Source organism: Tupaia chinensis, unplaced genomic scaffold (genome assembly GCF_000334495.1).
Source record: "Tupaia chinensis unplaced genomic scaffold, TupChi_1.0 Scaffold000226_1, whole genome shotgun sequence".
Taxonomy (NCBI): Eukaryota; Metazoa; Chordata; class Mammalia; order Scandentia; family Tupaiidae; genus Tupaia; species Tupaia belangeri.
The window spans coordinates 5112349-5127273 of record NW_006159701.1 but is presented as its reverse complement, the minus strand read 5'-3'; the positions used below and the strand labels follow the sequence as shown (position 1 = coordinate 5127273).

The window sequence follows — 14925 nt, the reverse complement described above, 5'->3', positions numbered from 1 at the left end:
AAACAAAACAAAACAAAGAACTTTTGGAGCAAAGTTAGACAAATAGATCACTGGAACAGAATAACAGGTCTACAAGCATACCCATAGATACATGTTTTCTTTATTTACATCAAAGGTCTCTTTATAGCTGTAGTTACACAGGGGAAGATGATCTTTTTTTTTAGTTTTGTTTTTGCCATTGAGCACGTGTACTCCTCAGAGAGATAGTGAGAAAAGAAGTGAGAAATCACCTGCCAGGGAGCATGGCCACAACACAATCCCTTCTCCACTTTCCTCCTGGGATTTTGGGCACATATACATGTCCAGCATGATTTTCTTCTTAAGTTTTTTAAAAGTTTTTGTTTGTTTTCTGTAGGGCATGCACTCACCAGAGAAGCAGAGAGAGGGAAAGTGAAAAATCATCCCCGACATGGTATGGCCACACCACAACTGCCTATCCTCTACTCTCTTCTTGGGATTGAATATGCACACATGCTCAGCATTATTTTCTAAAAAAGAAAATTGATAAATTGGACTTCATTAAAATTAAAAACATCTGGGACCAGCAGTTAGCTGCTATGTCGCTGGACTCCCATGTAGTCGACTGAGGTTCAAGTCCCGGACCTGGTGGCTTAAACTCACACCGGGCGCGTGTGCGTGCATGCCCAAAAGCCTGAGATGAGAATGGAGGAGAAGGGATTGTGGCGTGGCCATGCCCTCTGGGGGGTGATTTCTCACTTTCTATCTCTCTGTCTCTCTCTGTCTGGCGAGTGCACACGCCCTATAGCAAAAACCTCTCCAGAAAAAAAAAAAATCAATCTGATTATCAAAAGACATCAGTTAAAAAGTAAAATAGGCAATCTGTGGACTGACAACTTGTATTTGCAATATATAAAGAACCCTTACAAGTCAGTAAGCAAAATACATTGAAAGCTTTAAAAAAATAATATACATATATTTCTTCCATAAGAAAGAGAGAGCGATAACACCCCAAAAGGGTCTTGATGCCACGATCCCCCCCTAGTCTTGGCTAGCCCTCAATCATGGGCACATGTGCCCTAGGTCTCAGGGAGGTCTTCTGTCACAAACTAGCAACCTTCCTATATAGGTGACCCTCACAGAGCATTGTATGTTATTGCTATTGCTCCAACACAACATTCAATTTCTTTTTCTTAGTGAGATTTTTGCTATAGGGTACATGTACTTGCCGGAGAGATACAGACAGAAAGACAGAAAATGAGAAATCACCCTCCAGAGGATGGCCATGTCTCAATCCCTTCTTTTCCACTCTCCTCCAGGTATCTTAGGCATGTACACATATGTGCCTAGTGGTAAATTTTAAGCTGCTGGGTCCAGGACTTAAACAGTGGTCAACTACGTGGGAGTCCAGAGATGTTACCATTATGCCATCTGCTGGTCTCCCAACATTCAATTTCAAAATTAGCAAATGACTTAAGTATTTCCCAAGATGATATTCAAATGACCAATACACATATTAAAAGGTACTTAGAATAATATGAAGGAAATGTAAATTAAAACCACTGTGAAATATCTTACACATTCTGCAAAATGGCTAAAAATGTGAAACGCATTATCAAGTGTTGCTGAAGATGTGGAGTAACTGGAACTCTCATATATTATTAGTTGGCAGTTTCTCATAAAGTCATATATGCCTACTAACTCTAGGAACCAGCAATTCCACATCCAGGCATATGTACACACACACACACACACACACAATTAGTTCATCCAGCTACCAAAAGACTTATACAAGAATGTTCATTATTCCTAATAGCCAAAATTGGAAGGAAAAAAAAAGTATCCATTAACAGGAAAATAAAACAATTTATGATACAATCACAAATTAGGAATGGGGTTCGTGTTACCTCCTATTAGACGGCTTCCCTAGTATCTTTCTCATTTTCCACAGTTCTTCCCCCGCATGCCCTACTTTTCCAGGTTCAACAGCTTTGGAGAACAGGACATCTTTTCCTCTCAGTCAGTTCCTGTATAGTGAGGCTGCATTCCTTCAGGCAGGTGGCTGGAAGCAGCAGGACGTACGTGAGCATGGCAGGGGCTGAGCTCCTTTTCAAGGTGACCTCCATCTCTTGCTACTCTTTTAAACATAATCATTATAATATGTTGCTAGAATCAGTTTTTGTTTTGATAAATGTATTTATGTCTGTAGCCTATATCCAATTATAAAGTATGACTGGCCAGAAAGTTCTCTTATGCCCCTTAGTGAAACTCTGTCCCCACCACACCCCAGGCAGCCACTGTTTTAGAATAAATCTATCTTTCTTTCTCTCTCTCTTTCTTTCTTCCTTCCTGCCTTCCTTCCTCTTTCTTTCTTTCTTTCTTTCTTTCCTTTCCTTTCCTTTCCTTCCCTTTCCTTTCCTTTCCTTTCCTTCCCTTTCCTTTCCTTTCCTTTCCTTCCCTTTCCTTTCCTTTCCTTTCCTTCCCTTTCCTTTCCTTTCCTTTCCTTCCCTTTCCTTTCCTTTCCTTTCCTTCCCTTTCCTTTCCTTTCCTTTCCTTTTCTTTCTCTCCTTTCTTGGGGAGAGCATGTGCTTGACAGAGGAAAAGGGAGAAAGCACTCCTGAATGGGGCATGGTCATGCTTCTTCAGCTCTCTTCTCCATCCCTCCATTGGGATTTGGGGTACTCACATGCCTGTGCCTGTTTTATTTTTATTTTTGTTTTTAGTGTTTTGCTATAGGGAGTGTGTGCTTGGCAGAGAGAGAGAGAGAGAATGAGAAATCACCCCTCAGGGAGGTGGCCACACTGCAATCCCTTCTCCTCCCAGGATTTTGGACATGCACCTGGTGTTTTTTTCAAGTCACCAGGTACAGGACTCAAACCGGGAAGTCGGCCATGGAATCTAGTGCCTTAACCACACCACTGCCTGCTGGCCCAATGCCTGGTATGTTTTTCATGCACCTGGATCCGAGATTCGAACTGTAGTAAACCATGCAAGATCCTTTGCCCTTAACCCCTAGGCTACAGTGCCAGCCCAGCTAGGTATTTTGGACAGGGTCTTGCCATGTTATGATCCTTCTGCCCCAGCCTCCCAGTCAGCTTGGATCAAACGCACATGCTGCTGTGACCACCTGGATTGTCCCAGGGCTTTCCACATGGCCCCAGCCTCACAACAGCACCTTACTGCTCCTGCCACCATGGCTGGGCCTGGAGTATTTTTACTAGCCAGTGAAGTTTTTAAAAATTATTTGGAAAACCTCTAGATAACTTAGGTGTGCCATTCTTGGTTATAGATTCTGTGGGAGTCACAGAACTTTTCCAATATTTCCCTAGATGATAATGGATATTTTTTTTTCCTGTAAGTTATTTTAAATTATGAAACAGGAGAACTGATCTTCAAACTTTAGAACAAGTGTTCAATACGAGCTTTTTATTGCCATAATACTGAATTGCATGGATCTAAGGGAGAATATATTTAATGGGCAAAACTTTTAAAGAAAAGAGAAAGCGGATCACTGTTGCTCATTCTCGTTTATCAGTAGTCCAAGGTAGGCAAAGCTCTCAATGCATTGTGCCACAGTGAAAAGGAAGCTCTCCGGCTTCAGAGTTGCAGGATATGATTAAAGCCCAGTGACAATAAACCAGGTTGGCCTTGGGGTCTCTCTTCCAGACAGTCCTATTCAACGCCGGCACTCCAGGCAGATGGAACCTTTCAGAGCCAGGGCAGATACATCCTGCGGTGCTTAATCATTCACATCTTGAGGCTTGCAGGTAAACCCCATTATCGAAAGGAGCTTGTGTCCCAAACAAGTATTGAATGGATCGCTAATTCCTTCCTCTGTCCCACTAAAATCATTTCAGAGCAGAGGACAATGGGTATTTATTGATTCCTTGTACTGACCTATGCCTGTGCAGGATATGGGGATGAAAGCATGATTCCCAGTTACAGAGTTTTATATTACATGGTTCTGTTTTATGGGGAACAGCAGGTAGAAAATTTGGACTAAGATTAGGCAGGTTGGGGAGGGACTTGTGGAAAAGGGAGAATTTGAACTAAGTCTTAAAAGATTGGTAAGATTTTTTTTAATTCACCTATTTATTCCATGTGTGTGTATGTGAAGAGAAAGAAACGGAGACACAGCATCCCTAACAGGGTCCTGATACCACAAAACACCCCCAGCTTCAGCCAGCCCTGATCCGAGCATACTCGGGATCCCACCATACTCAGGAGGTCTCCAGACACAAACTAGTAATCCCATGGGGTTTTGCCTTGCAGAGTGTTGCATTTTACCACAAGGGGCGCCACTGCCCTTTGGCAAGATTTTTGACAAATACAGGTGCGAAGACAGCCAGCCATTTTTCATACTACAGCCCAAGTGATCTTTCCAAAGCACAAGTGTGATCATTTCATTTTCTGGCTGATAGTCCCTCAGGGAGGAGAAATATTAACACCTGCTTTGTTTTATAAGATACTGGTTCCCAGCACAAAGTGGGTGAGGAAACTAAGGCCCAGAGAGGGGCCTTGTCCCCCGAGGTAGCTAGTTAATGGCCGAACTAGGCCAGAACTCAGTGCTCCTAGGGACACTGCTCTTCTTAAGCACATCAACAGCTATTCTTTCAGCTTAAACCGGCTGAACTAAAAATCAAGGTGCTAGCAGAGCTGTGTTCCTTTCTGGAGGCTCCAGAGAGAAATCCATTTTCTCGCCTTTTCCAGCATCTAGAGGCTGCCCACATTCCAAAATTTATGGCTCCTTCCCCCAGTTTTAAAGCAAGAGATGGCCCGTCGGGTCCTTCACACATCACTTCACTCTGACACTGACTCTTCTACCTCCTTCTTCCCTGGTCGGGAGTCTTGGGATGACCTTGGGCCCAACCAGATTACCAGGATAATCTCCCATCTCAAGGTCTTTACCTTAATCACATCTGCAAAATCTCATATGCAGTGTGAAATAACATAGTCAACAGGTTCAGGGGTCGGGATGTGGACTTTTTGGAGGGCCATTATCCTGGATGGAACCTCTAAGAGCTGCAATGAGGCTCATTCTGGGTCTGTTACAAGAAGTTGGGAACTGGAACCAAGTGCTGTCTTCATGGTAAGGAGCCCATGCTGGAGCACCAAGCAGAACAGGACGGAGCAACTCCCTGCACCCACCACTGTCTTCTAGTCTCTCTCTCTGGTTCCCTATTGGCGGGGCCTATCAGGAAGCACTGACTAAGGAGAATTCAGTTTTTCAGTTTCAGTCCAGCACTATAGAGCATAGTGTGGAAGGGCAGGTGTGAGGCTGAGAGGTAACAGCTTAGTAACTGGCAAAGAAGCACTGAAAAAATAGTTTAAACTACTGATAGCATGGAACTGCATTATATTCAATAACAGGTTCAGAACTCTAATACATAACCATCCTATAAACCAATAAGAAAAAGACAACCCAATAAAAGTGTGCAAAGAAGAGCCAACAGGTGGTATGGTGGTTAAAGTGCTGAATTCCCATGTGGCTGACCATGGTTCAAACCCTGGATCTGGCAACTTGTTTTCTCACGGTCCCTCTCTCTCTTTCTCTCTCCCTCTTGTAAGCACATGTGCCCTGTAGCAATTTTTTTTAATGATAATAATAAATAAAATTAAATAATTCTTTAAAAATTGGGCAAAGAATGAAAAATTCACAATGACTAATAAGCATATGAAAATATCCTTTACTCTATTAATGAGTACAGAAATTCTTAGTACCTAGATCCAGGAGGAGTTCGTTGTTTTGGTTTAGAAGATCTGATCCTTGGCCCTGCAAGTGGCATGAATGTTAAGGCAACTGGATCTCACATGCCTGTCTCCATGGTTTGAGTCCAGGACATGGCAGCCTGAAAAAACACGATGGGCACGTGTGTGTGTGTGTGTGTGTGTGTGTGTGTGTGTGTCCAAAATGCTGAGAGGAGGATGGAGGCAAAGGGATTGTGCTGTGGCCATCCCCTCTAGAGGATGATTTTTCACTTTCCTTCTCTCTCTCTGACTCACTCTGGTAAGCTCATGTGCCCCAAAGCAAACTTAAAAAAGAAAAACAAAAAAAACCTCCTAATCCTTGATTTTGGCACTGCTGAACACAAGTCGGCACATTAGGGATTAATAAATCAATGAATAGCAAGAACTTTCCAGGTACTTACTAGGAAGACTGTACCATTAGCATATAAGCCACACTAAGGAAATAGGCAATGTCAGATACATGGAATACAGAGAACTTCATCCTCAGAATAATAGTCTGCGCAGGATCTACTCACTGTGGAGCTCTCCCTTCAGGGATCCCAGCTACTTTCGAGACCACTACAAGGTAGCTCCGCCCCGTCCTGACAAGCCCAGATCAACCCCATATACCGCAGGCTGGCCACAAGCAGCTATCAGAAGTAGGCTTGGGGTGCAGGGCAGTGGTGTGCCCGAGCCACCTGGGAAGGGCACAGAGCCAGGGAAAGATCAGTTAGGGACTCTCAAGGCGATGATGAGCCATCGAGATCATATCATGTGTCAACATCAAATGAAGCAAACGAATCACTACAGTGGTTAGGGTCTATCTAGGCTGGCACTCAGTCAGGGACAGAGGAGTTTTTCTCCTTTTGTCCCATTCCCAAGCTGGCACAGGTTGTCTTTGGTGAGCTTTACTGAGTTCTTCAGACCAGCAGTGCATGGATTGGGTACCAGAGTACCCCAAAAAAGACAAAAAACCAAAACACCCCTAAAAACAGAAGAAAGTGCCTATGTCAAAGTCCTACTTCTAGACCCAGTTGAAGGCTCATTATCCAACATACTGCAGTATGGGACTGTAACCCTGCCACACCTGGAAGGAGCTATATCACCAGAAGGAGAGCAGCCTACCAGAGCCAACCTCCAGCACTCCCGGATTCCAGGCAGTGATAAAAATGTCCCTTGACTTTCCTACTCAGTTACCTTTTGGTCTCTCTAGGGTCACCTTTGGAGGAAACCTGGATCTACATTTCTCTTCCTCATTAACTTTCTCTTTCTCTGCCCACACCTGCCATGCTGCCACCCCACCTCCGACCTGGGTTCCTGGTTCTACTCTCTACAGTAGGAACAGACCTGAGCCCCAGATTCTCCTAAGAAGAGCATGCATCAGACCCACAAATCTTTCTGTTGAACTTACAACTCATTATGCCAAGTGGCTCTCTCTCAGGGTAAAGCAGGGAAGAACAAAAAGGATTCCATGAAACAGAAAAGCCCTTTCTTCCCAAAGCCAGACCAGCTCCTAGACCTTGAAGGCTGGCATGAGGTTTATTTGCATGCTTAGATGCTGCCAGGTTTTTACACTGATGGATGATAATGTACCTTTTGGACTCAGCAAGGCTATAATGGCTTAGGGAACTGAATTTGCTAACAGAATTAGAAAATTTTGCATTATGACAAGAGAATATTAAAGAGAGACAGTAGAGATGGTTACATATGGACATTTTGTACATCTATGTATATGTGTGGGTTAGTAAACACACACGTATTTCCTACTCCTGCCAAGAGGGCCTGGAAGTGATGACGCCTCAGTAGCAATGAGCACACCAGCACCTAGCTCTTGATACTAATGGAATTCTCCAATAAAAGGAACAGGGCCCAGTCCTGGAAGAAATGGTTGATTCTGTCCACAGAAATTGCATTCCTTGAGCCAGCTGTTGGTGTGGTGGTTGAGGTGACTGGATCTTACATAGCTGACTGCAGTTTGAGTCCCAGACTCGGTGGCTTGAGGGACACACCAGGCATGTATGCATGAATACCCAAAATCCTGAAAAAATAGAGGGGAAGGGATTGCAATGTGACTCTCCCCTATAGGGAGAGTCTCATTTTCTCTCTCTGTCTCCCTCTGGCAAGCACACACATCCTCCAACAAATTAAAAAAGGAATAGAAGGTGCACTCCTTAAGGAAACTTTGCCTGGTACCCCAAGTAGACCAAACCCTTGGTGTGGGCTCTCTGAGCCCTTCCTGTTTCTTGGCATCACAGCCCTCCTCAGTTTGCATCATTATTGGATTCATAAGACTGGAAGCTCCCAAGGACAGGGACTGGCCCATTTTCTTCCTTTTGTATCCTCCAAGCCTAGCAAGGGCAGGCTCTCAATTAATAGAAATATCAAAGCAGTGGGATAGGAAGCAGAGGAGGAAACTAAAGAAAAGAAGGTAAAGGGAGTAAAGAATAGCTCAGTGTGGCTGGGACGCAGGCAAGAAGGGAGAGAGCTAGAATTAGCAGGGAAGCCAACAAATGCAGGCTGTATTCCATGAACTGAGGGAAGTCAGCTGAGCTTACTAGCAGGACAGCAGTCATGTGATCAGCTCAACTGAGAAGAGATGACCTTGTAAGCTTTTAAAAAGCCTTGACAATCAATTTGGACTAATATTGGCCATGTCCCTGGGAATATGAAATAACTGGGTAGATATATTTTCTGTATACAGTGCTTATTAAGTTTCTGATATTACTGCCATGAGAAAATAATACTGGAGGACTCAGCCACTGTGGTGCAGCAATAATGCAAGCACCCTGCAAGGCTGGAAGCCATAGGGCTGATCATGGGTTTGGATCCCTGGATGGGCTTCAAAACTCACCAGGAGCATGTGAGGCACCCAGCATCCTGAGGAGCTGGAGAGCTGAGGATAAGGGACCGTGTCATGCAGACACCCTGTTGGGGGTGCTTCTTTCTTTCATGCAAGTGCACACACTCTTTATTGTTAAAGAAAGAAGGGAAGGATGGAAAGAAGAAAAATAACACTGGAGGACTTTCTACTTGGTATTCATAACGCTCCATTATAAGCATATTAGGATGTAAAGAGGCAGTGGAACATTTCTGCATGCTTCTTAGCAAAAATAATTTTTTAAACATTTGTTGGTCCTTTTTTTTTGGAGAGGTTTTTGCTATAAGGGCATGTGTGCTTGCCAGAGAGAGAGATGGAAAGCAAGAAATCACCCCCCAGGGGGGATGGCCACGCTGCATTCCCTTCTCCTCCATTCTCCTCTCAAGATCTTGGGCACACAGGCACACACGCCCGGCATGAGTTTAGGCTACCGGGTCCGGGACTCGAACCATGGTCGACTCCGTAGAAGTCCAACGACATAGCCATTACACCAACTGCTCGTCCCGATCCAATTTTTTGAAACAGGTTTTTGCTGAAATGAACACGAATTTCAGTGGCTTGAAGCCTGTGTGGAAGAGAAGGCCAATCTCTTGGGGTATGAGTTTGAGTTACACCTGAAGAATGCTCAGAACAGCACAGAGACTGCTTATGGACCAGTGCATCGGAAGGAGCTACAGGGGCCTTGGGTGAGGAGACCTGCACGGCTCAAGCTTGTGAGAGAAGATTCTCTAACCAGAGGTGAGGCCTTGCTGGCAGTTTGGGTGTTAAAAGCCAGGCTGGGAGGCTGACAGGTGGTATGGTGCTTAAGTGTGCTAGACTCCCACATGGCCGACCATAGTTTGAGTCCTGGACCTGGTGGCTTGCTTTCTCACTTTCCCTCTCTCTGTCCTTCTCCAGTCAAATTAAAAATAAATAAATAAAATTAAGTAAAATAATTATTAAAAAAAAAAAAGCCAGGCTGGAATTACTAAATTACTCCTTCCTCTAACTCTGGGGTTGGGGGACTAGGCTGTACCTAAGCAGACCCACCTTCCTACCTGTGACTGTATGTGCCAGAGTGACTCGGGCAGGCCTCTGCTCTACGCTATAAAGAAACAATTAGCACAGTTAATGGCCCATAATTTGTTATATCTGTATTCTATCCCCAAGGGGTCCTTTCTAAATTATTACCCAAGAAGAAACATAAAACTACACATAAAACTGTGTCTTTCACAGAAACAGAGGAAGCGAGCGCTTTCTTGTGTTACCTCCCAATGATTAAAGCAGCGTGCCTTCCAGGTTGGAAATGAGGCTGGGAAAGACGGCCATGCACTGGCTCACATCATCACGATGTGAACTCGCACACCAGACCAGCTGCAGAATTTGTGGAGCCCAGTGTAAATGGGAATGTGGGGCTTCTTGCTAAATAAGTGAAGAATTTCAAGGCTGCAACAAAGGAGCATTAAGCCAAAGGCAGGGTTCTGAGCACGAGGCCCTGTGTGGGTGCAAACGCACAACCATGAAGCCATCCCTGCACAGATTGAATGGTCTGTGACCGAAAAGACAGGAGGCTCTACCCTGTAGCACTCAGGCAGGGGAGCAGAGAGCCTCTGCGGACAAGGGGAGTCTGGGAAAGACCAGGAAAAGGCATGGGATGGCCAGAGCGCTGCTTCTGAGGTGGTGGGTGGCGGGGCCAAGGAGAATGTCTTCCTAGTGGTCCTCCTGGCCCACATCTGCTCAGGGGTTGGATATCTGAGGGCCCAAGGATCACACCAGCCAATAGACATGAGGACACCTGAAGGAAGAGGTGACGAAGGGTCAGAGAACGCTGGGATTGAAGGACAGGTGGGCACAGAGCAGGAGGGCCAGGCATGCCGTTACCCCCGATTTGTCTTCATTTAGCCAACTTTTCTTTTTAACTGAAATACAGTGTGCCAAATTTAGATGATTTCTCCTCTCCAAACCTGTTCCTGCCTTTTCCCCATCTTGGCAGTGTGGACCCCTGCTCACCTTGTTGGCGGAGGCAGAAGCTGGGCATCATTTTGATTGATCCTCCCCAAGTCCCATCACATCTCCTGTCAGTGTCTCTCAAGTCCACACACTCACTTCACTCCGCGATCACTAAGGCCACTGTCCTTCCTGGACATGACTGTGACAACAGCCTCCTCACTCACTGACTTTTGAATCACACAGACTGAGGTTTAAGTCCTCACGTGTTTGCTGGATCACCTTGGGAGGTGGTTCTTCACCTCTCTGAGCCTCACTCAGTTTCCTAATATGTGAAATGGGAAAAACAACAAAACCTATTTTAAAGGGCTTGCTCTCAGGAATAACTGAAATGACGCAAGTGGCTCAGCATCTTTCCTCTTTATCTTTCAGGCTCACACGTGGTGTCCTCAGGGGCCCCTTTCCTGGCTTGCTCAGTGCAGGTTCCCACAGGCCGCCAGACTGCTCTGCAGCATTCTCCCTATGCATCTGCCTTCTCAACAGTCCTCTCCATGAGGGTCCTGGCTTCCTCCACCCAGCAGGGCTCCTGCAATGGAGTGGGCACCCACACTTACATGACTGTGTCCTCCTACATCATCCAAGGCCACTGTGAGGCACGGGGCCACCGTTACAGCCCTCAACTGTAAGGAGTGAGCATGTGATCACCTCACATGAATACACGCCCGACCAAGACCAGCCCACCAGATAGTAAATTACACCTAGGGTGCTGGGCGGCCATCATAGCAGATCCCTTCTGAAAGAAACAGACTCGGGGCCGGTGAGACCACGCAGGGCAGGCCTGACAGCAGCTAGGAAACTAGATGCTCCAGGTCAACACAACCGACCCTGTAGAGCCAAACAACGCTGAGGCATACATACACCCCTCAAGAGAAGGAGCTAACACAGGACTCCCTGGCTCACTAGAAGCCACCTGAACAGCTAAGCCACTCCTATGTCTTTAGGCCCTGGTGCTCCCCACCCAGTGTTCCCACCAAGGCCAACTGGATGAGGTGTGCACGCTAGGGAGTCAGTGCCCTGAGAAGTCCAAGTCAAAGGTTGGCAAGGGCTCTGTTTTTAACTTTGTCAAAGTTACACGTACAATGGCACATAGAGGGACCAGCAGTTGGCGTAGTGGCTATGTCGCTGGATCCCACATAGTCGACTGCAGTTTGAGTCCTGGACCTGGTGGCTTAAACTCATGCCAGGCATGTGTGCATGTCCAAGATCCCAAAAGAAGAACAGAGAAGAGATTGTGGCATGGCCATCCCCCCCAGGCAGGGGAGGGGGTTGATTTCTTGCTTTCTGTCTCTGTCTGGTGAGCGCACAAGCCCTATAGCAAAAACCTCTCCAAAAAAATAAGGCACACAGAATCTGGCTGCACAGGCTGATCCATTACATGTCAGCATCCATGACACCTGCCACCCCAGTCAGGATCTGGGGTATCACTAGCTCCCTGCACACTCCACACAGCCTCCTAACCAGCTCGCTCTCCACTCGCTTAGGGCGACTAGGGCCTCAGATTTGCAGATATCATGTCCTCATACCTAAAGAGCAGTTTTGTTTTTCCTTTTTTTTTTTTTTTTTTTTTTGTCATAGGGTATGTACACTCACAGGGGAGGTGGGGAGGAAGCAAGAAGTCACCTCCAATGGTGCATAGTCATGCTGCAGTCCCTTCTCCTCTTGGACTTTTGGGCATGTGCACACACGTATGCATGCACACACACCCCCAGCATGTTTCTCAAGCTGTTGGTTAAAGGACTCAAACTGTTCAATCAGTCATGTGGGATCAGCCACCCTAATCACCATGCTACTAGCTTGCCCTGAACATCTTAAGAATGGAACCATATAGCACATAGTTTTATTATTTTTTTCTACTCAGTAGCTTGTGAGATTTGTCCATGCAGGTGTATGTAACCAGCTCATTCCCTCATTGCTGCTATAGTCTGTGGCTGAATATTTCACAGGTATTTATCCCTTGTCCTGCTGAGGTACAGTCATGCTCTTTCTGGCTTGGGGATTTTCCATGCTTTCCTGTGTGGCTGTTCTGGAGACCTGTAGAGGCTGTAGGAGTTTGGAGGTGGAAGGGCATGGAGGGGAAAAAATGGGAGCAACTTTGGGCATGGGGTATGGGGCAGATGGGAGAGAACCCAGGGCCAAGTAGGGCTGGCAAGGTGCAGAGGAGCTGAGCTGAGAGGACCACAGAGGAAAGGGTGTGGAGGGTCCAGCTGATGTTTGCATTTGCCTGGCTGGAGGGGTGCACTGCTTCCCAGGCCATAGTCAGGAAGTTTGGCAGGCATGGGTACAATCCTTCCACCCTCTGGACATGCTACCTTACCCCACTTCTCTGATCCCTGGGGGGTGCAGGCCAGCTGTGTACCTAGAGAGGCCTTGTGAAGCAGCTTACTGCAAAGTATGGTCCTTGAATACAGGAAAGGCCACAAATTGGTCAAGGAGTCACCCTCTCTGCCTTTCCAGTCGCCCAGCATGGGCATATGTCAAGAGATTTGCATTTGGTAAGTTTGGGGGTCAAACGCTGTCCCCACATGGAGGTAAGGCAGCCGGAGCCCTGAAGGGCATAGCAGTGACCCACACTGCTGGTTACAACTAGCCCAGACCCCACCTGTGCTGGAAACGAAGCTGCCCTAAGGTGCCCCTCTCTTGGAGACTTCCATGGCCCAAGATAGAGCTCCCCACCCTTGCTGGAAAATCTGTCCAGGCAACTCTGCCCTGGAATTTCATGTTAGGGACTGTCTTGGCTAGAGATGGCAGGAGTCTCTCCCACCCAGTGAAGACCTATTTCCCTTTTCTCTGGCAGATACAGGGAGAAGGGGCCCTTGCCTTGGGGCCAGCAGGATTCCTGCAGCCTCCCATGGCACACGCTGGAAAAAGCAGGTAAGGTGTGGGGACCAGTCACAGGGGGTGCTCACCTGCGAGCTGTGGCAGGATGCCACCCCGTGCCATAGAGCAGCCAGACGTAAACCTTGGCCTACTTCCTCGCTGCATCCTCACCAGCCGAGAGATCAGATGAAAGTCCTGCCAATGAGAAATTAAACAGAGCAAGTGTCTCAGGACACCCCTAACCAATGAAAGAAGCTAGGACAGGGGTCAGGGCTCTGTCTGTGGGCACACACTGAGCTCCAGCTTCATCAGGCTGAGGTTGTCTCAACCCCATGAAGGAACTGGTGTCTGCTGCAAATTGATCTCAAATGCGGATTTGTCTCTGCATTAGACACGGAAGTCGCAGTCGAACAGGGGAGCTCCTCAGAAACAAAGCCAGTCTTAGTGAGCAGCTGAGTCCTTGCAATGTTGCCTGCCTCATGCATAATTTAGTACAGTTCTGAGTTTCGGAAAGAAATGGTCCTTAGTAAATTCAGGGTAATAACACTCATACTTTAAAATGCAGTGTCACTTTGAAATCGCTCTTGAACCCATCTCTATGCTGGTTAGGCCTCTTACTGCTCTTCCTTCCTGGCCTTCCCGTCTCCCAGTGCCCTTCTCCCAGCTGGCGCCCACTCAGGAGAAATTGGAGAGCACAGTGGTTAAGAATGTGACCCTGGAGGCAGAGGGCCCAGATTCGAATGCCTTGGGCAAGTGCTACTGACACTGGTGCCTTAGTTTCAAATGAGCTAATGGTACCCGCCTCACCGGGATGTGGAATGTACTTACACCCCGCCTGGCCCATAATAAATCTCAATGATTATCTTGTTCAATTCTCTGTTTTGGAAATCTCAAATAGCTGTAGAATTGAGGCCAGCCTTTGGCCTGAGATAGGAGACTTTTCTTTTTTAAGAGAGATTTTTTTTTGCTATAGAGTGTGTGTGCTCACTCAAGAGAGAAAAGGCAAGAAATTACCCCTCGGGGGAATGGTCACGCCACAATTCCTTCTCCATCCTCCTCTTGGGATTTTGGGCACACATGCACCCACACACATCTGGCGCGAGTTTCAAGCAGCCAAGTCCGGGACTTGAACCATGTGGGCCAGTTGGGAGTCTAGTTCCTTAACCACCATGCCACCTGTTGGTCCCCACTATAGACTTAAAATTGCCATGGGACTCATACATTAGCCATGAGCACCCTCAATGAGGTACTATAATGCTGTCATCCTTTTTTCTCCACGTTTCCATCCTGCTAGAATTTGGGGCATGCACGTACAATGTGCCCAGCATGCTTTTGAAGCTGCTGGACTGGGATTTGAACTATAGTCAGCCATTTATCACTTCCCTCACTTTCTCCCTGTTTCCCTCCAGCAAGTTGAGAGTAAAAAATAGAAGTACAAGTTTATTTTGGTGCAAAAAGTTTGAAATCCATGTATAGTTTTTTCATAATATGCATTTTCCACTAACTTTATTTTGAAGACCCCCTTATTTCAAAACATGTTGTTCATGATGTGTGCAATT

The 14925-nt window shown here is 46.5% G+C and overlaps 1 protein-coding gene across 1 annotated transcript in view; it reads right to left on the bottom strand.

Moving 5' to 3' along the window:
- Positions 1-14925, bottom strand: part of HORMAD2 (HORMA domain containing 2) — a 131796-nt gene that overhangs the window by 107729 nt on the left and 9142 nt on the right. The window contains exons 2-3 of the mRNA XM_006147915.3: positions 13456-13561; positions 1866-2095 (exon numbers count right to left, since the gene is read on the bottom strand). The gene's annotated coding sequence lies outside the window, so the exon portion shown is untranslated. The remainder of the gene's footprint in view (positions 1-1865; positions 2096-13455; positions 13562-14925) is intronic.